The sequence below is a fragment of the Choloepus didactylus genome, chromosome 18, assembly GCF_015220235.1.
Source record: "Choloepus didactylus isolate mChoDid1 chromosome 18, mChoDid1.pri, whole genome shotgun sequence".
NCBI classification, from domain to species: Eukaryota; Metazoa; Chordata; class Mammalia; order Pilosa; family Megalonychidae; genus Choloepus; species Choloepus didactylus.
In genome coordinates, this window is record NC_051324.1 from 39590938 (window position 1) to 39613055 (window position 22118).

A 22118-nucleotide genomic window follows, 5' to 3' on the forward strand; every position below is an offset into this window, starting at 1 on the left:
ACTTTGGTAAAGTAAATGAAAATGTCAACCAACCTTTACCTGGGAACTACAACTTGTTTGTTAGTTGCAGCTATAGGTTGGCTATAGATTCAAGAGTTCTATGAAAATCAACAAAAGTAATAGGCTATATGGAACTTACTGTAAAGAGATTGTATATTTCATTATTGTTTGTAAACTGTGTGCTGTGCATACTTTTTATCAGTAAAATTTATGGTAGACTCATAGGCATGTATATATACATATATTTTTCCCTGAGAGCCTTTAAACATTTGCCAGCACACGACTATGTAAATGCCAGGTGATTACTCAGTGGACCCTGGGAGGGTGGGTGGGTGGACTCTGACCAGCAGAGTGTGGTGACCGAGGCACGTAGATTTTTCAAGCATAAATTAGATAATGTTCTGTTACCAGGAGTCAAGATTGAGGTCCATAACCCCTTTAGGAGGCAGGAGCAGCACAATAAAGAGAGTCCAGGGTAGAAGTTCAGTTACCAAGCAGCCTCCATGTGGCAGGCGTGTGCAGGCCCTGGGCAGCAGAGGTGTCCAGGCTCCCTGAATCAGGCCTTTCTGCCCCAGCCAGGGCTGGCCCAGGAATTGGCGCAGGATACAGACTGAAGGGTGGATGTCAGTGGCCTTGACTGAGCAACCATGATAGCAAAGTCAGAGGCCAGCAGGCGGGAAACCTAAATATTGATTGTACATAGGGCAGGACATATCAATCTTGTATTCCTAATGGCCTGAAAGGTCTCCACACCTAAGCAGGATTATCTGGGCTTCAATATTTTTATATTATTATATATCATAATATTTTATTCTTAGTAGTATTACAAATTATTATTGTATTTGTTTTATGATTACTTGGGCTTTATGAATAGCACTTTGAGGACACGATAGACTGATGATAAAACACACAGGTTGCTAATTCACACAAACTTCTCCACTTTTCTTTTTCCTTAGAACACTTATGCTTGAGCTGTAAGATGTCCAGATAGCTTTTCAGTTGTTTTAAACTAAATTTTTAAGGAGAAACTGTGCAGATGACAAATTTTCTTTAGTAAAGAAGCATGAGCTTTCTAAAGGTTGCAATGGATGTAAATGAACAACAGCAGGGACTCAAAACCAAGTGACAATTAGAGATGAGCAGGCCAGGGCTGCTGGCCTCTCCTTCTCCCAGAACACAGGCAGCATCAGACCCCTCTTCCTTGGGGTAAGAGCTCTCCTCCTGGGGAAGCTGCCTAGGATTCTGAGATTTTGGTTTTGTGTTGTATTCAGCAGATTGACGCACTTGTTGCCTGCAGGGAGAGATCTCTGGAAAGCTACTTTACATTTCTAAAGGATACAAAACAAGGGAAGCACAGGATCAATTGTCTGATTTATACACACAAGGGTCCAAGATGTTTGGCCAATTCATAGCTTTCTCAATCCCCTGGGGCTTTCATGGAATTAAAATAACCAGCCACAGGGACAAAGGCAGAAGCATTCCAGCCTTCCTGCCAGAGGACGAGCCTGCATTTAGAGAGAGGCGCTCTGGCTTTCTTTCCATTCTCTGACGACACCTCATTTTAACATCCCACTTGCCTCCTTAACTAGTTAACTAAACTCCTGAGGACAGGACCCCATGCCATATAGGACTTTGGACACCCACCCCTACCCTCTCTTGTGGAAGTATGAAGTAGGGGCTTAGACTGAGTGGGTTTGACTTATGTATGGATATTAATGGATATTAATATTAATATTAATATCCTATTAATAGGATAGTAATCTTTGTAGCTCCATTCTGCCTCCTATGATGTACACAATTGGGACTCTTTGGCTGGGCATTTAACCTAATTTCTTAACCTTATTTCACACTACTCTGTATAATACCTTGTGCTTCAGGGAAGGGAAACTAACACATAATGAAAATATACCAGGTTCTTGCACTGACAGTTTTATAATTTATTTTTCACAATATTCTTGCAAGGTATGCTAAGTCATTCTTTCAGTAATTCCACTCATTTAACAAGTGGCAGGAGTGAGAATTAAACCAGATCTTTCTGACCCCAAAACTCACCTATAACTTCTTATTGAGCCTGGAATAAAGTTCTGCATCCTTATCCTGTCCTACGAGGCCCGAGATCATCTTCTAGGCCTTCTCCAACTTCTAGCTTCAGCTTCATTGTGTCCACTAGTCCTCTCTCGGTTTCTTAGATCTTCTTTCAGGTTACTTCCTCTTTCAGGAAGTTCACACATACTGTTTCTTTTGCTAGAAATGCTCTTCCTCCCTCTTTCTGCCTTCCTTTTCATTAGTCATCTCTTCCTTATCCCTCAGCAATCAGTGTAAATATCACCTCTGCAGTTAAACCTTTCCTGATCCCCAAGACAACATTAGGTCCCTGTTATATCTCGCAGAGCACCAAATCATCGCCTTTGTAGCCCAGTGATTACTTATTTGTGCAATTGTCTCTTTAATCCTGTAAGCTCTATGAGGCAGTGACTATGTCCATCTTACCCACCACTGTGCTCCCCAGCACCCAGCATATGACACGGCACGTAGTAGGGCAATAAATACTTACTGGATGGAATGTTAGACTATGATCAGCTAGATTGTAGATACAAAGGGGCAAATGACATGACCTCTGGCCTCAAGGAGCTTACAGTTTAATATTATTGTCCATTTTCACAGATGAGGAAAGGAGGTTTAGAGAGGTCAAGTCTATCTGATTCTGAAGTTCGTTCCCCTTCACCAAGCAACCTCTCAGGTAGTAAGTCACCTTTCCAGACTGATGCCTCCTCCATCTACCCTTGTCAAAAACTTTCTCAAGGGAACAGTTCAGGATCCTTCAACTCCAGGTCATTCTCTCTAATCTCCCGGAGTAATTTTATCTGTCATTATTTCTAGTGCTTCTCTCTACCTTGTATTATAATGATTTATGTACATGTTTTTTCAACTCTATTTGTACAATATATTTCAAGTCTGTCTCCTTTTTATTTTTTTTTAACTCCCTTACTCTTACCCTAATCCAAGCCACAATCATTTCATACCTGTACTCCTATGATATTTTCACAACTGAACTAGTCTCTCTGCTTGTTTTCATACTTTCACAGTCCACAGAGGCTAGAATGATCTTTCCAAACCATAAACTGTAATACTTTCCAACACAGATACCTTTTAATGGCTCCCCATTGCATTTGGGATAAAATCCAAACTTCTTAACACGGTCTACAACAGGGGTCAGCCAGCTACAAACTGCAGGCCAAGTCTGGCCTACCACCTGTTTTGTACAGCCTGTGAGCTAAGAATGGTTTTTACATTGAAAAAAAAAATCAAAAGAAGAATAAATATTTTGTGACATGTGAAAATTAGGTGAAATTCAAATTTCGGTGCCCATAAATAAAATTCTACTGGAACACAGTCTTGCTCATTCATTTACTTATTGTCTCAAAGACAGAACTGAATAATTGCAACAGAGACCATATGATCTACAAAGCCTATTATCTGACGCTTTACAGGAAAAGTTTCCTGCCCCCTGGTCTAGGAGGAGTCATGATCTGGCTCCTACCTACTTCTTTGAAACCCCCTCTTCTTCATTCTCCTTTTTACCCATTTTGCTTTATCTGCACTTTCTGTTTCTCTAACTCATTTACCAAGTTATTTCTACTGAGCTCATTCATGCCTCTTATTCTAACACATTATCCTATTTTATTTTATTCTAACCACTTATCACTATCTGAAATTGTCTTATTTATTTATTAGTTTACTTGTTTACTCAAGAAAATGAGAGCTCAATGAACTTGTCTTCTTTACCACCCCCCTCCCCCCTGCCCCCTGTATCCCTGGAGCCTAGAGCAGGGACTGCACATTGTAGGCCTTCAAAAAGATTGTAAGTAAACAAATGAACATTTTATCTTCCCTTAAGTTCTTCAGAGCAGACCCTGAGTCTGACTCATTTTCTCAGGACAATCAACATAAATAGTTCCCTTGTACGGAGTAAGAGTTCCAAAAAACAGCTGTTGAAAGAATGAAATGGCAGTTGCTCCTCCCTCCTCCTAAGGTAAGGTGAGAAAACATTTGTCAGCTGGACCCCAAGAAACAGTGTCATGCATGGCATCTTTTTTTTTGCTTTTGCCTCACCTACCCTCCACTGTTTGAGAGAACATTTTAAGGAGGGGCCATGGATTCCAGAATAGTTCCCAGAGCACAGTGGTGACGGGAACATTACATGCCCAAATGAAGTGTATTTCTAGTTAATCAGAGCTAGGTCAGGTGTTTTCTGATAATGGGAAAGAACCATTGGCAAAGTGTGGGGTTGTCAGTTTTCCTAAGACAAGTGTTCCATTTTTTTTAAAAAAGGTTATGGATTACCTTTTAAGATATGATGTATGCATAATGTTACAAAATATAAAAGGTAAAAAGAAAACCCTGAATTAAAATAAAAACAGATAATGGTTTACAGGAAGCTAATACTCAGTGATCTTTGAAGTATGCTGGGAGAATATATCAATATTTGTTGAGGCACCATACTTATAAATATTTCCTTTAATCCTCATGATGATCCTGTATGGTAGGTAATATTTTTCTCATTTTACAGATGAGGAAACTGAGGATCAAAGTTTTAAAATAACCAGCTCGAGGCCACACAGATGATTAACATGGAGTCTGGATTTGAACCCCTGTCTGTATTGTCTGCCTTTCAAGTCCATATGGGAATAAAGTGATAAATGGACTTGCAGCCACATGGAGGTCTTTTTGGCTACAGAAAGTCCAGATTGTGAAAAGCTTGCAGGAAGTCTTTGCAACACTCGATTTCTGCTGCGTGAAGCGAAGGCAGGGGCTACTGGTTCTGCAAGGGTCGGGGTTGTCTCCAATACTGTGATTTCCTTGTTGTGGTTTCAAGAGGGAGAGAGGGTGGGGGCAGTGATCCCTGAGCAGAACAGGGCATTGTACTGATGCTGGGGCCTGTGAGTCTCAAGAAGGTGTTCTGTATTTGCATGTCAGCTGCACGTGGTTGCGGTGGCCAAGGTAAGTACTGATTTTTTAAAAAAATAAACAGCAATGTAAATAGTTACAGAAGACTGGTGTAAATTGCTGGCACCTAATTTGAGCTAGTTTCATGTTATGTAACCTTAACGGTGCCAAGCCTTCCTCCTCCTCCCCCCTTCAATAGCCTATTCTGAGCCCTCCCGAGGGCTCAGATAAGGCTTGGAACTTTTTTCACCTGTTTCTTTCTCCTCTGGCTGGAGACCAAGCTGAGAGATAGCCTAGAGAATCTGAGAAGAAACAACTCTTAAGCAGGAGCAGTTCCTCAGGATCTAAAGGAATTTAGGGGGATAATTATAAATAAATAAATAAGAAAGAAAGAACTAGACCACCTTGGGAGCAGCCAGCCACAGTCCCGCTCTCTCTGTGTCTCACCAAGGGAAATGTCTTGTTTGGGGGTCTTTCCTTGGTATTTGTTTTCACATTCTACTGTAAATTACTCAACAGGGTGCCTTACTGATCTTGAAAAATCCAATCTTTAGATTTTTCCCATCAAGGCAAGAAGAAGCCCTACACAACTTTTTTTTTTTTTTTTTTTTAAATCTTTTTCCTTTCCTTTTTTTTTCCCTTGTAAACTTTTTGCAGCACTCAAGTCAGTTTAAGTCCTAGCAAAAAGACGGTGGTTGGGACACCACTGTTGCTGTAGATGATGTGACACTGGTTGAATTCGTGCTGACATTTGTGTAACTTCCCTTGCTGTTTGTGTTTGACTCATCTGGGGCCACTTGGCTTGAATTGGCTTGAAGGATTGCTCTGGCTGCACTGCAGTGTGGGCGCGGCCCTGGTGTATAGGTAAAGGTAAGTCTGGTGGAATAAATGATTCCATCACTACAGACCAAAGTTACTGGAACTTGGACTGGCTGCCATACCCATCTCCAACCTTCTCGGAATGCAAAAATGTCTGGACAACACAGAGCATACTCTCCACATCTGTACATAGTTTCAGCTTCTACATCCTTAAACCACACTCATAAATTTGGAGTGAAATTCTGTCCTGTAAGTTCAAGCATTGCTACATCCCCACTGCCATTTGACTGAAGGCTTTCTATGACAGGCACAGGTATGACGGGGGCAAGGACAGGACCCATTCCCTTGAAAAACGTACACTCTGCCTTATCTGTACTAATGATCGTCCAGGAAGCACCATCATTTATTATCTCTTTATTTGGTTCTTTTGGGCATGGAGTGGCCTGAAACTGGACTTTTCTTTCTTGAGAAAGGCACAAATACATTCTTTCTCTATCCTTAAGGTAAAATGCACATTCATGGAGTTGTGACACAGGATCATCTGCATCCAGTAATGCAGTCTGCTTATCAACTTTCCTAATTATCAACCTTGGGAGTGCCATGCTAGTAACTGAACCATAATGGGTATAGCCATCATGTACTGTGAATTCTTCTCCTTCTGATTCATCATCATCCAAGAGATGGATGTAAAATGTTCCCCACTGCTGTGAACTGGCATGGAAATTGCCTCCTTCTGCGTGCAAGTATATGGTACTAACTGTCTGGGATCTGAGTTGATTAAACAGAGCCAGCTTTGTTCCTGATGCAATGCACAAGTCAGCGTTTTTCAATGACTCCTTCTTTTTGGAAGATTTGGAGACAACTTTTATCCACTTGCTGAGGAACACACCAATGTCATCACTGTTACCATAGAACAACTTCATAGACAACATGAAGTGCTTTCTCTTGTCTGAATCAGATATGTACAATGTTTTGGCTGTGCAACAGTTCTTTCCTTCTAAGTTCAGCTGCTGTATTTCTTGGTCACTATTTCCTATTCCGATAAATGCACATGGTTGAGATTCTTGTTCAGAACAACCAGTGCGTTCCATTTGTTCTTTTTTTTCTTCCATTCACTGCCCATAAGATACACAAAGAGGAGGGCAAAAAACCTTTTTTCATTTCCATATGACTTCTGTGCAACTTCTGCATGAAGAATAAGTACTGTTTGATCCCCTCGCTCTTTTAAATAATTTCACATAGCTTCCCTAGAGAGTCGTTTAGATGGAGCCTGCTCACCAAATTTCCTTTTAATCCACGCCATGGTACTTCAAGGTAAGCCACAGTTTGGAACACTTTGATGCACCTCAAAAAACCTCAGCCAGTGTATCTTTATCATTCTCCTTTCCTTTTGGGATCATAATGGCTCTGAAGAACTATAATGCTTCCATTTGAATGATAGTCTCATAATTTCAATAACAATCGGTGAGCTTGAGTGTGTTCCTTAACTTTTGGCATCCTTAGTTTCCCCATTTGCAAAAGGAAGATAATATGAATATGACCTCATATGTTCCTAGTGAATACTGTGTAGCACGTGTAAAGTGCCTGGCACAAAGTAGGCACTGGATCAGCAGAGGCTGGGGCTCCCTATGGGGATGTTTTAGGGTATTCATCTGTGACTTTCTTAAGAAGTTTACCATGAAGACCCCCGACAGGCCCTGTAAACTGAGTCTCAGTATAACGTTCTAAATTTGTCACCAGGTAGCTCAGTCATGTCTTGATAGCATCTACACTGCCAAATATTTTATCATTCAGGACTCTGATAACTTTATTTATCCTTTTCCACTTTCACCTTATGGAATCTATTCCTCCTTTATCCATTGATTTAATAAGAAATATTTTCTGAACAACTCCTTATATAGCTTCTTGAAGAGAAAAAGAGCCTTGTTTTCCATTCCCAGCTCAGCTTCTGCTTCTGTATGGATGATCGGACTGGCTGATGTTCTGGGCACAAGCCTCAAGATATCCACATGGGAGTTATTTTCTTGGGGGTTTACAGACTCCAAATAAAACCCTTAATATTGTAAGCAACATATGTGCATTCCCCACCCTCCCCCCTGCTCAGATCCCTATAAAAAAATTGTAAACAACACAGTATACAATGTATATCCTTGCTGGAGCTATTTGAAGGACCTAATTTCTTTTTCCTGGGGTAGTGCTATAGTTATCTCTATTTTATGTGTTGCCTTTGGTTTCTGTATTTCTACTTACATGTTGCATCTTTAAATTTTCAACATTCATAAAACACGAATGGTAGCTTGGACATACAATGTTTAATGTTGAGTATTTTCCAGCTCATCTGTTTGTCTTTTATCTTGGTCCCACGTGAGCAACTGGCATATAGTAGGTGACCAAAAAAGATTTCTTAAATGAATGAGTTAAATTAAATAGGATAGTTAATAAGGAAGACTATGCCACATTCACAGTAAAAATGGAAAAATAAGACGTCTATTTTTGCAAACCTTCAAAATAGGTGGGAGGAAGTTGGAGGAAAGGAGCTCTTCAGATTTTGGAAAGTCTTTTATCTATTCTAAGATAACCAAGGCTGGACAGGAAAGCCATTGGCAATATTTAAATCTGGGGAGTGAGGTATTGGACCACAGACAGAAGGAGAATTATATGGACTTACCAGAGGGAAATATACACAACTAGTTCTCAATAAATAATAATATTTGAGTTATTAAATTTTGTACCTATTATTCCAATACTACTATTTTTCAGCTGAGGAAACAGGTATCTAGAGAGATTTGGGTCCAAAGTCACCAAACTAATTGCTGTCATTTTTGGGATAAGAAGTCAAATCCAACTTCAAATCTAGTGTTGATTGGCTGGTTGATTATCAGACTTCTACTAATCTCCTACTAGGGACCAGACACTGTAGAGTGTTGGGGTTGCAAATATGACTATAGCCTAGTCCTTGCCCTCAAGAAAATTACAGTCCAATAGTAGAGACAGAGAAGTCAATAAATGATTATGCTATGATATGATGAAGGCTATGATAGAGGCTAACTCAGGGTGGGGGATCCTTAAACAGACTGGGGAGGGGGTGGTTAGCAATGGCTTCCTGGGCTAGTTGGTCTCTAGCAGAGTCCTGAACGATGTGCAGTCACCTGCCAGGAGAAGCAAGTGGTTAAAGGCAGTCTAAGCATAGGATGCTGCGTGTGCAAAGGCACAGAATCATGGTGTGGTCACGGAATTGCAAGGCAATTACAGGATACAGGAGAAGACATGAGGTGGGATGAGAGTGTGACTTGAACCAGGGATAAGACTGGACAAGGAGGCAGGAACTCGAAGTCATGCTAGGAAGTGTCAGTGTTATTCTGAAGGCGAGAGCCATTGAAAAATCAAGCCATTATATGATCAAATTCATATTTAGAGAGATCAGTCTTGTAGCTTTTGGAAGAAAAATTGGAGAGATGCAAGGCTGTGGTCAGGCAGACCAGAAAGATGTTGGCGCCATCGTCCATGCAAGACGTGATACCAGCTCAGGACCAGCATTATCTTCACTCTTTGTGAGAAGGAAACTGCCTGACTTCCTGTTACCCACCAAGAGACAGCTTCTCCTATTCATTGAAGCATTTGTAAGCCAAATTTTTATATAAACCCAAATATTTGGCATTGCATACTCTCATAGGAAATAGCAAATACTGGAGTGTAACTTTTTTTTTTTTTTTTTTTAACACTAAGAGCTATTAGCAACACTGTATACTTAAAAATTTCCAAATCAAATATCGTGGTCATATCAAAAACCATGCTCCCTGTCCAGGTGTACGTAACTGGTCTCAGCTTTACTCAAAGTTCAATTGCAAACACTAATAAAAACATTGACCTCTCATTACTCATTTAATATTTATGTAGCTGTCGCCATCTCAATTTTGCACATTCAAAACCTCGGAGTTGGTTGGATTTGAGGTGAGCTGAAATCCCCTTTGACAGTAGGTTTTTGGGGGGATGCTTTCATCCTTAAAAACTTTCAAAACAACACTCAGTTAGTGGCAAGAGATCAAAGAAATTGTTTCCATAGGGGCTGCGGAAACTGACCCCCCCACCCCCTGCCACCCCCTGCCAAGTTCTCCCTTTGCAGAGAAGAAAAGTCGATCACCTTATTAGGGATTGGAGCAACGCTCCTCTAGGCAAAAGCAGACCCAAGTCCATCAAATGTACATGCAGCCTTTGGTTCCTCTGGGAGGAATCCAGGAGAGAGAATACGGGGAAGAAGTAATAAAGGAAGGTGCGACTACGGCTGGTCATTTGCCACCTTCTCATTATGGAAATAATATCTTATAGTTCCATAATGTTTCAACTTGCAGTACCCTCTTCCACATATTTTCTCATTTGATTTTTATAACATCCTGTTATCCATGTTCCTCATTTTGGAGGTGAGGTGGCAAGGTCTACACTGGGAATGTACTGTCCAAGGCCCTACACCGGGAATGAATGGGAGGATCTGAATTTGAACCCAGGTCTGTCTGGGCTCAAAATCCAGTGCCTCTAACCCCCACCCCCCACAGTTTTAATGAAACTTCAGCATGTACTTGAAGGTGAGGAGAACAGTAGCTGCAGAGAAGGAGTCATAGAGATACACCGATTCCTAAGTTTTGATTTTGAGGAAGCCTAAGGAAAGGTCCAGGACCCTCTGAATCTTCAATTAGTCATCAGATGAAGGGAGAGTTCTACGGGCCAGCTTGAACCCACAACAAAGGTGTAATGCATTCTGCATTGTAACCCCAGCAGGTCTGCCCCCTGGTGCACCCACCCACTCCCCTGCAGGGCCCTGGGCAAAAGGGTTGTGATTCCAATTCCTTCAAGCGCAAAACTCTAGGACCAAATTCTTATTGCTCAGGCTCTTTGCATTCAACAATAGTAATTCCTACCTTTTAATGACAATTTCCAATTTTAAAACAACTTCATATATTCACACTTACTCATATGAAGCCAGTATTTTTGTTTGTTTGTTTGTTTTTGGTATCTCTAAGATCGGAAGGCACGGTGCTGGGTGCCGGGGTCTAAGCATGAATGAGACGTCATCTTTGCCCTTGCCAACCAGCAGGCAGATGAGAAATAGCCAGGTGCTTATGGTCAGATGCACTGTGAGCTGTAGCAGGCACATGAACAAAGTGCTGTTGAAGGCCCAAGCATCAGCCAAGTGGAGAGTGGGAATGGGATAAGGGAAGGTAACATTTGCTCTGCGTTTTGAAGATTGACTAGGGTTTTATCACAAGAAGAAGGACAGTCCAGGGAGAAGACTGAGGGCTGGAAGAGTTTGGAATGATCAGGTAAAAGAGTGATGTTTTGCACAAGAGGAAAGCAGGGTGTGGGAGCTGAAGGATAGGCTGACGTGTGAAGGACCTTCAACGCCATGCTGAGGATTTAGTCCGGATGTTGTGGGGAGCCAGTGAAGGTTTACGAGCAGGGAATGACATGATCAGTTCATGTTTTAGTTTGATGATTGGTGTTGGTGTTAGGAGGGTCACTGGCAAAATTTAAATCCAACAAATTCTGCTAGGCAAGCTCTTACTCCTATTTTCAAATAAAGATGCTGATTCTCAGTGTTTTGGTGGCTTTCCCAACACCCGTAGGTGCCAGCATCACAACCAACTGCACAGCCTCTGACTTCAATTCCTATTGATATCACATGCCTATGTGCCACCAAGCCAGGACCTCTTTGTTTTCTGTAGCACCTCTGATTTATAATATTTGGGTGGTCTGTCTAGCTCATTCACCACCACCATTGTGCATTCAGATAACAGATTTCCTGTGAAATTCTGGTATACCTGAGAACATGACCTTTCTACACATCTCTCTTTGACTTCAACTCAGTCACTAAGATAAATCTCCCCAGAGAAACTGCTGGATGGTGTTGACAAATGCTGAATCCCATCATCTGACTGCAGCCTCACTGAACCCAGAGAGCTTGGATGCATGAATCCTCTGTTGCTCTCATCCTCCTGGGACTGGGCTGGTACCCTGGGAACCTGCATAAGTACAGTTCCAGATCCAGCACATGGTCTTCTCCCCTCACAGAAGACCTGTTGGGAGGCTGAGCATGTTTACATCCACTTCACTGGACCTGTCCTGATCTCCAGCAAGAGCCAGAGCCCAGTTAGAGGCTAATACAGCTATGGTGCTTTGACTGTCCCCTTTATGGAATAGACCCTCCCATTTCTTAATCGAAATTTCAAAACCTACTGGAGTTGGGTCAGGGCTGGAATAGAGAGTTTGGATTATGTTAATTGTCAGTGTTCAATAATTTCTTTCAAATCATTTTGAATAGCAGTGTCTCACATCCAGGTGTTCATCATACTCATCTGGTTTCACATGTCCTTACCAATTATTTTTATTTTTTAAGCCTAAAAATAGAAAAGTCATGAACATCTCAGTCTTCAGGTATTTATTATTTTTTTGAGCATTTTCAAATAATGGATACTGATCATTTAATTCTCTAAACATTTTAGTAACATACAAAAATAAGAAAAAACTGAAAATGTGTGTGTGTGTGTATGAGGAGAGGTTGGTTGGCTAAATGCTGCCTGGGAGTGGAGAATAAACAAATGGAAATTAACTTAAGTATTTATTATATCAAAAAGTCTGGCATAAACTGCATATTCCAATAAGCCTACTGAAAACCCACTTGCAATTAAAGGGCCAAGGAAACCTAACGAAACATTATTTAATTGCTACAAATATAACTACCATGTATTAGCAAGGCACAATCTGACCATGCTGAAAAAAATCTGCTTTTAAAATATATAATTTATCCATGAATTATCTGAGTAGTATTAGGAGAGAAATGATTTAAAAGTAACATATGAATTTGTGTAAAAGAAGACACTGGAAATATCCGATTTTTCAAGTGCTCCCATAATTGTTCCTATTCAGAGGGGTAAAAATGCAAATTTGAAAGTAGCAGATCTGACATATTCCTTTAGAAAAAATAAGTGACATCACATATGGAAAATGCAAACACTACAAACAGATATTTTACCATTTAGTTTGCTCCCCACAGGCAACTGGTGACACTAGTTCTTAACTCTCCTTCCAGATATTTTCAATGTATATATAAATATATACTATATTTTGACAAATCAGGGTGACGTTATGTTTACTCATGAGTAAAATGAGAGGGTACCTGTCTAATTGGGTTGTTATCAGATGAGATAATAATATGGAAAATATTTGACAAACTTTGGAAGGGTCTGCAAATATTCAGCATTCACAAGGTCTTTAATCTAGAGTTGATAGACTCTATGAAGTCTAAAGTTTAGTTTCGGGGTGTCTGTGAAGGTCTGAAATTATAGACAAAATATATTGGGCATGTGTACAGATGCATTTTTTGAGGTTCTCAAAGGGGGAGAGATCCCAAAGTGGTTTAGAACCAATGTTCTTGAGAATGAGTGCCATTTTCTTGGTATTGTGCCCCAATCATTGAAAGTGCACCAAATGAAAGAGGGGACAAAGATTGTGAACCTGTTAGTTGTCCTTCAGACATTCTGATGCCCCTTTTCTGGGTCTCTCTCCTATCCTGGCCTTCATTGGGAAGCCAGGGCTTACATATGCCTCACTGAGATGCCCTGTTCCTCTAACTAAGCCTATTATCTTGTGCCACTGTGTCAAGCTTCCAAAATCACCTCTCTGACTTCTCTCATCATAAACACTCTTATCCCAGCTGTCACAGGGGAAAATTAAACTTCTAATAAAAAACTATAGACACATCTAATGATAAATTACTTTACATCAAAGTATGAGTGATGGCTATTAGCATAAAGTCACACCCCAAGACTATTTTATTTTAATCTATGTACTTTAATTACTTATTTGGTTTTCTTCCAAAAGGATTTTCATTTTAAAAGCAGAAGTCAGAAGAAGTAACATAAGATATTAGTTTATATTACAGGGTTTCCAAGCTCTTTTCCTCCGCTGCATCCATATGGATGATGGGTACCTATATGTGCTGCATTCCCATAGATGTATCCAGGGTAATGCACAATTACCTGCACCCTGGGTACAACTTCACCTCTTGTACTAAAGAAAGCATATCAGGATGCAAGGGAGCTAGAGTACTATTATACGGATAGCCTTGGGTTCCCTATAACAGGGAAGCTGAGACTGTCTATGCAAACAGTAGAGGTTTAGTTTTACCTTTTTGAATGGGAGCTGAAGCTGCTTTAAGACAGCAATATTTTTCTAGTGGTCCCTAAAATTATATCATATTCATGCATTCCCTCACTCCATCCATCCACTCATCTGTAGATGTAGAGAAGGTGGAATGGCATCCCATGCAGAGGGAACAACATGTGAAAAGGCATAGAGGCATAAGATTATGATGAGTCCAAGCAAAGGTGAGCTGTTCTGTGGTTTTGACTATAGAATGAAAGATGAGGAGTGGTGGGAGATAAGGCTGGAAGAGTACACTGGGGCCAGGTTGTGAAAAGATTGTGTGCATGCTAAAGGAGAATGGACCTCTGTAGTTATCTCCATATAAAGCTTGGTGATACCTACAGGGAATCCATATCAAAAGCAAAATCAGACCACTGAATTTGTGCTTCTTAAATCATGGCCAGGGTCACAGAGAGGAAAGCCAGTGGGATACTCCCATTAACTGCCTGGATGTTCTGACCTGGTGTGTTCCCATGATGTACCCCTGTTAAAAATGCAGGGATCTGAGGGCTGAGGTGTGAACCTCTGAGGCCAGCAGAAGCGGCAAGGGCCTAAGAGCTCTTGGCATGTTAACGCTAATCCCAGGGAGATCAGAATTGGACCAAGCCCCTCTTGTTGAGAATTCTCGCCTTCTGCAAACTCAAGAATTGTCACCTCATTCTACAAATTGCTCAGATCCTGGGCAAGGTGCGTTAACCCCTAAAGTTCTTAGTTTAGGCTTTGGGTTTCTCTGTGGTTTCTGGTGATTTTTACTTGAGAAGCTGTACGGCATAGGGGAAATAATTGTGATTTGGGAGTTAGGGGTTTTGGGATTTTGTCCTAGCTCTGCCAAGTAGTTTTGTGACTTTGAGCAAGTGACCTTTCTGGGTCTTAGTTTTCTCAGTTTTAAATGAATAGATTGCACCAGATGGTCTTGGCTCTTCTCTGGTCCTTAAAGTCCAGGATTCTGGGTTTTCTTTTATTGTTTATTATACATGGTTTATGTGGACTTCAGTACTTTATGATTTTGTCTTGCTTTTTAGATCTTATGACATCACTATTTTAAGTAAAATTCTTTTCTAAAATTAATTTTATACCTTTGTATTTTTTATGTTTTTTATTTCTTACTTTACCCTTTTATCACTTCACATTCCTCTTAATGCTTTTAAAACAAAGGGTCATCTTTTAAGACTTTTATGAATCTCAATTACTTTCTAAATTTTTCCTGGGTTTTGATTTTCCAGAATAAGATCAAACAAAATGAGCAAAAGATCTATAAGGCCAAATCTTTATCCTCTGATCTCAAAGAACATCAAACCAAACACAAACCACATTCTTTAGCTTTGTTAATTCCTTACCAAATAGCAAAGAATTTACCACTATGGTGTCAAACAGAATCAACTATTTAAACTTGGAAGAATAAAGTTATGAGAAAATAAAGGTAAGTACCATTTAAAAGGATACTTCTAGAAGCCATTTAATAAATTATGATAAAATAACTATACTTGGAAATACCAAGGAAGTTTTGGCAAACTATTTTTACTTTTTGAGAAAAATATTTTTTTATTTTAATTTATTCATTGAAAAGAATACCAGAAGAATATACATCAAGCCCTCAACTGTGGTTATCCTGGGGTGAAAATTGAAATTTTAGGTAGGGAACGGTTTACTTTTCATATTAAATATTTCTGTAATTTTTTATTTTGTCATTTTAATAGATGTTACTTTAATAGATGTAGTAAAACAATTAATTGGCTTGACTAAGTTGCCCACATAATCAGTAAGTGGCATGGCGAGGACTGAAATTTACATCTGATAGTCTCTAAAACCTGAACTCTTAATCATAATGCTGAGTTGATAAGCACCATTAAATAACAGCATTATTGGCTTATTTTTCTGTTGTGTCTACTTCTGCCTGGAAAGAATGAAGTCATGTATTAACTCCATCCCGATGATCAATTTAGGACAAGCAGGCAGTGGTGAGGAAGTCTGCGGGATGTTGGGGCATTTGTCTCTGGGTTCAGGAGATGGCTGTAATCCAGATTCTAGTCTCCAGTAGACACTGATCTTGGCATCCTTCCCTCTCCCAATTCTGGGACAGATTCAAGATAAAAAATTAAGGATAGCAGGTCAAGATGCTTTGGGTCATTTAACATAACATTTGGCCTCAAGGAAGAGCTCTCCCTGACTGAAGTGAAAACGGAAATTGGCAAACTATTTCTGTTGGGTAGTTGAAACTATCCAATTGATAACATCTTAAGCAGAATTTACAAGAAATTGGGTCCCTCCCCTTGACTAACAAAGCAAGCAGAATGTATTCTGATTCAAGGAAACAGTTATATAGGAAAGATGAAAACTCTAGGAAGTGCTCATCCTCCTGGGTGGACAAAATTAACTTAAGATCTAATTTCTTGGAGAAAGGTAAGAGCATGGACTTTTGAGAATCCTGGTAGACTCTGGGTTATAATAAGGAGTTGCTCCAGGGCAAAGAGAATGGAAAATCTGTCATTTAGTGCTTCAACTCCCCAAACTGGCCTGACTTTTCTTCCTGTTTAATGTTTACTGTACTCCAAGTTATTTTTTAAATATATGTATTATTTAGGGCTCTGCCCATCCATTTTGTGGCTCTGAAAATAGAAGAAACATTGTATTCCTATTTTACAGAAGGAACTGAGGACATAGGGATTAAGTAACTTGCTCAAGGTCACACAGCTAATACATAGAGGAACTGGAAAAGGAAGAGTGATTGCTGGTGCACCTATTTTCTTCTATTAAACATGTTTTAGGGGAAAAAAATAGACATACTAAGAGTATTAAGACCATGATTTAATTATCTGGGATCTCTTGGTTTAAGTGGAACATCTAGGGTCATGAAGACTGAATCTCATTTAAAAAAGATGGTTAACTTCTGCAAGGCTCTTCTCATGATAGAGCAGTCAACCATCAGGGCTTATTTAGATGCCACTAAATTAATGGGACTTTAAAATAAATTCTTCTCCCCATGTAAACCTCTAAAATTTTAGGCATTCTCAAAATAGTTTTATAATCATTACTTGTAGAAATCCCCATTCTTGGACTTTTTCTATAGCTTTGAAGACAATATTTATTTTAAAAATAAGTAACATAATGGTAGCATAAACAGACACAAAAATAAAATGAAAATATTTACTTGTGATCAGCCACCCCCCCAAATTAAATTTTTTTTTCTGTCCTACCCCCCTCTTTCTCTGTCATGCTCTCCATATAAATAACACCCCCCAGAATTTTTACATCATTGTAGCCATAATTTAATTCAAATTACATTGTACATTTTTCATTCAACATTATCCTATAGAGAATTCTAACTATGACTATGAAGCCATTCCTTATTTAAGAGGAATTATTGTTTATCTATTTTAAAGGTAGATGATAACTAGATAATTAATAATTAATTATGGAGGCTTTAATACTTCCTGCAAGCCACATTCCAAGACCTTTCCAATCAAGGCTATATGGTGAGCAAGACAGGGATTCTGATTGAGATATTTTTTAATGTTTTACTTTTTAACATTTTTTGTTTAATTAAACTTTTAATTTTAAGTTAATTGTGGATTCACATGGAGTTGTAAGAAATAATACAGAGAGATCCCCTATACCCTTTACTCAGTTTCTCCCTATGATAACATCTGGAAATAACACACAGTTTTTGCAATATTTTGCAACATATTGCAAAAGTAATACAAAGACACAATTCAGATATAAACAATGATACAGTGAAGATACAGCACATTTGCATTATCACAAAGATACCTCATGTTGCCCTTTGATAGCTGCACCAACCACCCTCTGGCCACTGCCTTCTTACCACTGACAATCCCTCATCTGTTCTCTATTTCTATAATTTTTTCAATCAAGAATATTATATAAATGAAATAATAAAAAACATAACCTTTTGGGATTGGCTTTTTTTTTTTTTTCCAGTCAGCATAATTCATCCAGGTTTTTGTGGGCATCAATAGTTTGTTCCTTTTTATTGCTGAGGAGTATTCCATGGGATTGAGTCTTCCATGGAATGATATCAGAATTGTTTGAAGTTTTGAACTATTATGAATAAAACTGTAATAAAGATTCATGTACAGGTTTTGTGTGAACATAAATTTTCCTTTCTCTGGGATAAATGCCCTGGAGTGCAGGTGCTGGGATATATGGTAACTCCATGTTTAGTTTTTAAAGAAACTACCAGACTCTTTTCCAGAGTGATTGTATCATTTTACGTAACACCCCCCACCCCTGCCCCTGCATGTATGAGTGATTGATTCTTCAGTTCCTCCACATCCTCACCAGCATTTGATGTTGTCACTCTTTTTAATTTTTACCATTTCTGATATAGTTTTAGTGATATCTTATCATGGTCTAATTTTCATTTCCTTAACAGCTAATAATGTTGAAGATCATTTTATGCACTTATTTTTATATCCTTTTTGGAGAAATGTTATTTCATTTATTTTTCCTATTTTCTAACTGGAGTGCTAGTTTATTTACTGTTGAGTTTTGAGAGTTTTTATATATTCTGAATACCAGTCCTTTGAGGGATAAGTGGTATGCAAATATTTCCTCTCTATCTGCAGTTTGTCTTTTCATCCTCTTTTTTTTTTTTTTTAAATAGCTGTAGATTTACTTATTTATTTCAATTATTTTAAGCTGAGGTTTGTTTTATGACCCAAGATATGATTGACCTTGTTATATGTTTTGTAGGCACTTGAAAAGATGTGTCTTCCATTGATGTTGGGTGAATGTTCTGTAAATATCGATTAGATCCTGTTGGTAGATGGTGTTGTTGAGTTCTCCTACACACCTGTCTATTTTCTGTCCAATTCTATCAATTGTTGAGAGAGGGGTGTTGAAGTTTCCAACTGTAATTGTGATTTTTCTATTACTCCTTTCAGTTCTGTCAATTTTTGCCTCACATGTTTGCAGCTCTCTTTCTTAGCAAAGGACTATTATGTTTTTTTATGCATTGACTGTTTTATCAATATATAATATTCCTCTCTCACTGAAGTAATTTTCTTTGCTCTGAAGTCTACTCTTTCTGATATAAATACAGCCTCTTCTGCTTTCTGTTGATTACTGTTTTCATGATATATCTTTTTCAATGTTTTTACTTTCAAACTGCTGTATCATTACATTTGAAGTGAGTTGGGCCATGTTGAACCATGTTTTTAAATCAATGCTGCCAATCTCTGTGTTTTAATTGAAGTATTTAGATCATATACATTTAATGTAATTGTTATGTTAGAGCTTATAAGTCTCCATTTATTTGTATTTTTCTGTTTGTTCTGTTTTTCATTTCTCTATATTCTTTTTCCAGCCTTCTTGTGAGTTACAAGAATATTTATTCTAATTCCATTTTGATTTAGCTGTAGTGTTTGAGTATATTCCTAAGTATATCTTTTTAATGGTTGCTCTAGGTATTGCATAATATATACATAAATTATCACATCCTACTTGTGTAATTTTATTACCAATTTAAGTGAAATGTAGACATCTTCCCTCCCCTTATGTCTCTGTACACTTCCCTGTTTTTAATAGAATTATCTTAAATATTTTCTCCACATACATTTAGAACAACATAAAAGTGTTATAATTTTTGCTTCATCTGTCAGAGTTTAGAAAACTCAAGCAGAAAGGGAAAGTCTATTGTAGTTACCCATATTTCTTCTTACTGTGTTGCTTCTTCCTTCCTGATGTTCCAAGGTTTTTCCTGCTTAGAGAAATTTCTTAAGTATTCTTGGAGGGTAAGTCTTCTGGTGATAAATTCTCTTAGTTTTCCTTTATCTGAGAATATCTTGAATTTCCTCTTCATACCTGAGGGATATTTTTGTGGGGTATAGTGTTCTGAGTTGACTGTTCTTGTCTTTCAGCATTTGGAAACTGCTGTGCTGTTACTTTCTGACCTGCATGGTTTCTGACAGGAAATCTGTTGTCACTGGTTTTCCCCTATAAGTAAGGTGTCATTTCTTTTTTGCTTATTTCAGAATTTTTACTTTATGTTTGATTTTTCAAAGTCTGACTGTGATGTGTTTTTGTGTGGATTTCTTTTGTTTAATCCTTCTTGGGGGTTGCTCAGCTTCTTCTATCTATAAGTTTCTATCTTTTGCAAATATTGGGAAGTTTTCAGCCATTATTCTTTGAATACTTTTTTTTTTTTTTTTTTAGCACCACTCTCTTTCTTTTCTCTCTGATGACATGAATGTTAGATATTTTGTTATCTTTCCACAGGTCAATAAGGCTCTGTTTATTTTTTTCAATATATTTTTTTCTCTGTTTTTCAGATTGGGTAATTTCTATTTTTCTATCTTCCAATTTACTGATGATTCTTTCCTCTGTACCTTCATCTGTTGTCGAGCATATCCATTGAGCTTTTTATTTCGGTTACTGTATTTTTCAGTTTAAAAATTTGTATTTGGTTCTTTTTAGATCTTTTATTTCTTTGCTGAGGCTTTTTATTTTTTAATTTATCTAAAGCATGTTTGTTATTGCCTGCTGAAGTGCTTTTATTATGGTTGCTTTAAACTCTGTCAGAAAATTCCAACATCTCTGTTACCCTGGTGTTGGTATCTTGATTATTTTCTTTCAGTTTCAGACCTTCCTGGTTCTTGCTTTTACAAGAGATTTTAATTGAACCTGGCAATTTTTTTTTTTTTAAATGAGAATATGGATCTTCTTTAAACTTCCGTTTTAGCTGGCTTTCTCTGGCACAGCTCCAGCAGGGGAAGTGCTGCCACCTTGTAACTGCCAGGTAGAGGTAGATATCCAGGTTCCTCACTCAGCCTCCACTGACCCCTGGGTATGTGTGGGTCCTCCCTACTACAGGGTAGAAGTGGGAATGTTATTATCTAAAAGTTTTCTGGCTTGCCAGGCTTCTCCTTTCCTGGTCCTTCAACTAGAGACAGCAGGATTTTGGGGGACTTTTTGTCTGGGCCCATGGGCATTTTTGGGTTGCCGGCTTCTTTGGCTCCATGTCTGGAATACATGAAGCAAAAAGAAAAACCAGGAAACGCAATACTATGTTTTTCTAGGGTCCCAAAGTCTCTAGCCAATCTGTCTTGTTTTCTTTATCTTTTAGAATTTTCTTATGTTTGTTTTATATATAGCATCAGTACTTTTAGTTGTAGTTAGCAGCAGGAATAGGGGAAAGAATGTATACCTCATCTTTCTGTAAATGGATGAGATTTTAAGATTACTGCTCCTTTGGAATCTCATGGGCTGGATAAGCAAATTGTGTGATGAAGACTTGAAACAATCTCATTTGTGTTTCTAAGTAACATGGTTTCATGACTTCCTCCTGATCCCCACCTATTGGTCATTTTTAATTCCTCTAGTCAAACCCAGTTTAAAAGGAGTGTTGTTTTTTTTTTTTTTTTTTTTGGGGGGGGGTATCAATTTAACCATCTCTGCTGAAGTGACTATGCTGATCTTTTAAGAGCTGGCTATCTTAGTAACTAGGAAAGATGTCAACATTGTAGACTCTTACTATTTTATCTGGAACAAACACTTTTGAAGTAGGTAGCAGAAAGGAAAGCTTTCACTAATACAACAATCTAATTCTTAGTATATCTGACCCTTCCATGGTTTCTTTTTCACAAAATCTATTGAGTTGCATGTAGTTTTTGAAAACTAAGAATCTGTTCTCTTGCTCCACTACTTCCTCCACCACTAAGATAATAAGAGACTATTCCTGCTGGATCCACATAAAACATTTAGCCTGGAACATAATATGAGCTCAATAAATATATCCTACTATTGCTGCTACTACTTCTAAGTACATTTCTCTCATAAACCAATCAAGGGATAGCACTATTCAAAATGCCCATTTGGTAGGCTGTTTTTTTAAAAATCACATACACATTTTCTTTACTCTGATAGAATAATGAATCCCAGGTTTCATGCCCACATCCAGGTTTGAAGGTAGATACTCCTAGACACCTTTAGCCCATCAAACATGTATGCATGGAACCCCTGAGCTAGAGAATCATCCACATTTTCTCTCCTTTTTTTCCCTTGCTATATTTTTCTGGTCCCAAGCCAGAAACTTCTTGGGAGTAATTCAAATTAGCATCCATTACAGATCAATCTAAAAAAGGTTTGTGATTTATTGTCAGGCAGATACATGAAACTTTGCAGTTTTAGAAACCAGA

At 38.5% G+C, this 22118-nt stretch overlaps 1 protein-coding gene and 1 pseudogene across 4 annotated transcripts in view; both read right to left on the reverse strand.

Annotated features, from left to right (window-relative positions):
- Nucleotides 1-22118, reverse strand: part of ANKFN1 (ankyrin repeat and fibronectin type III domain containing 1) — a 389228-nt gene that overhangs the window by 88107 nt on the left and 279003 nt on the right. The window lies entirely within an intron of this gene.
- Nucleotides 5625-7069, reverse strand: LOC119513775 (annotated as a pseudogene).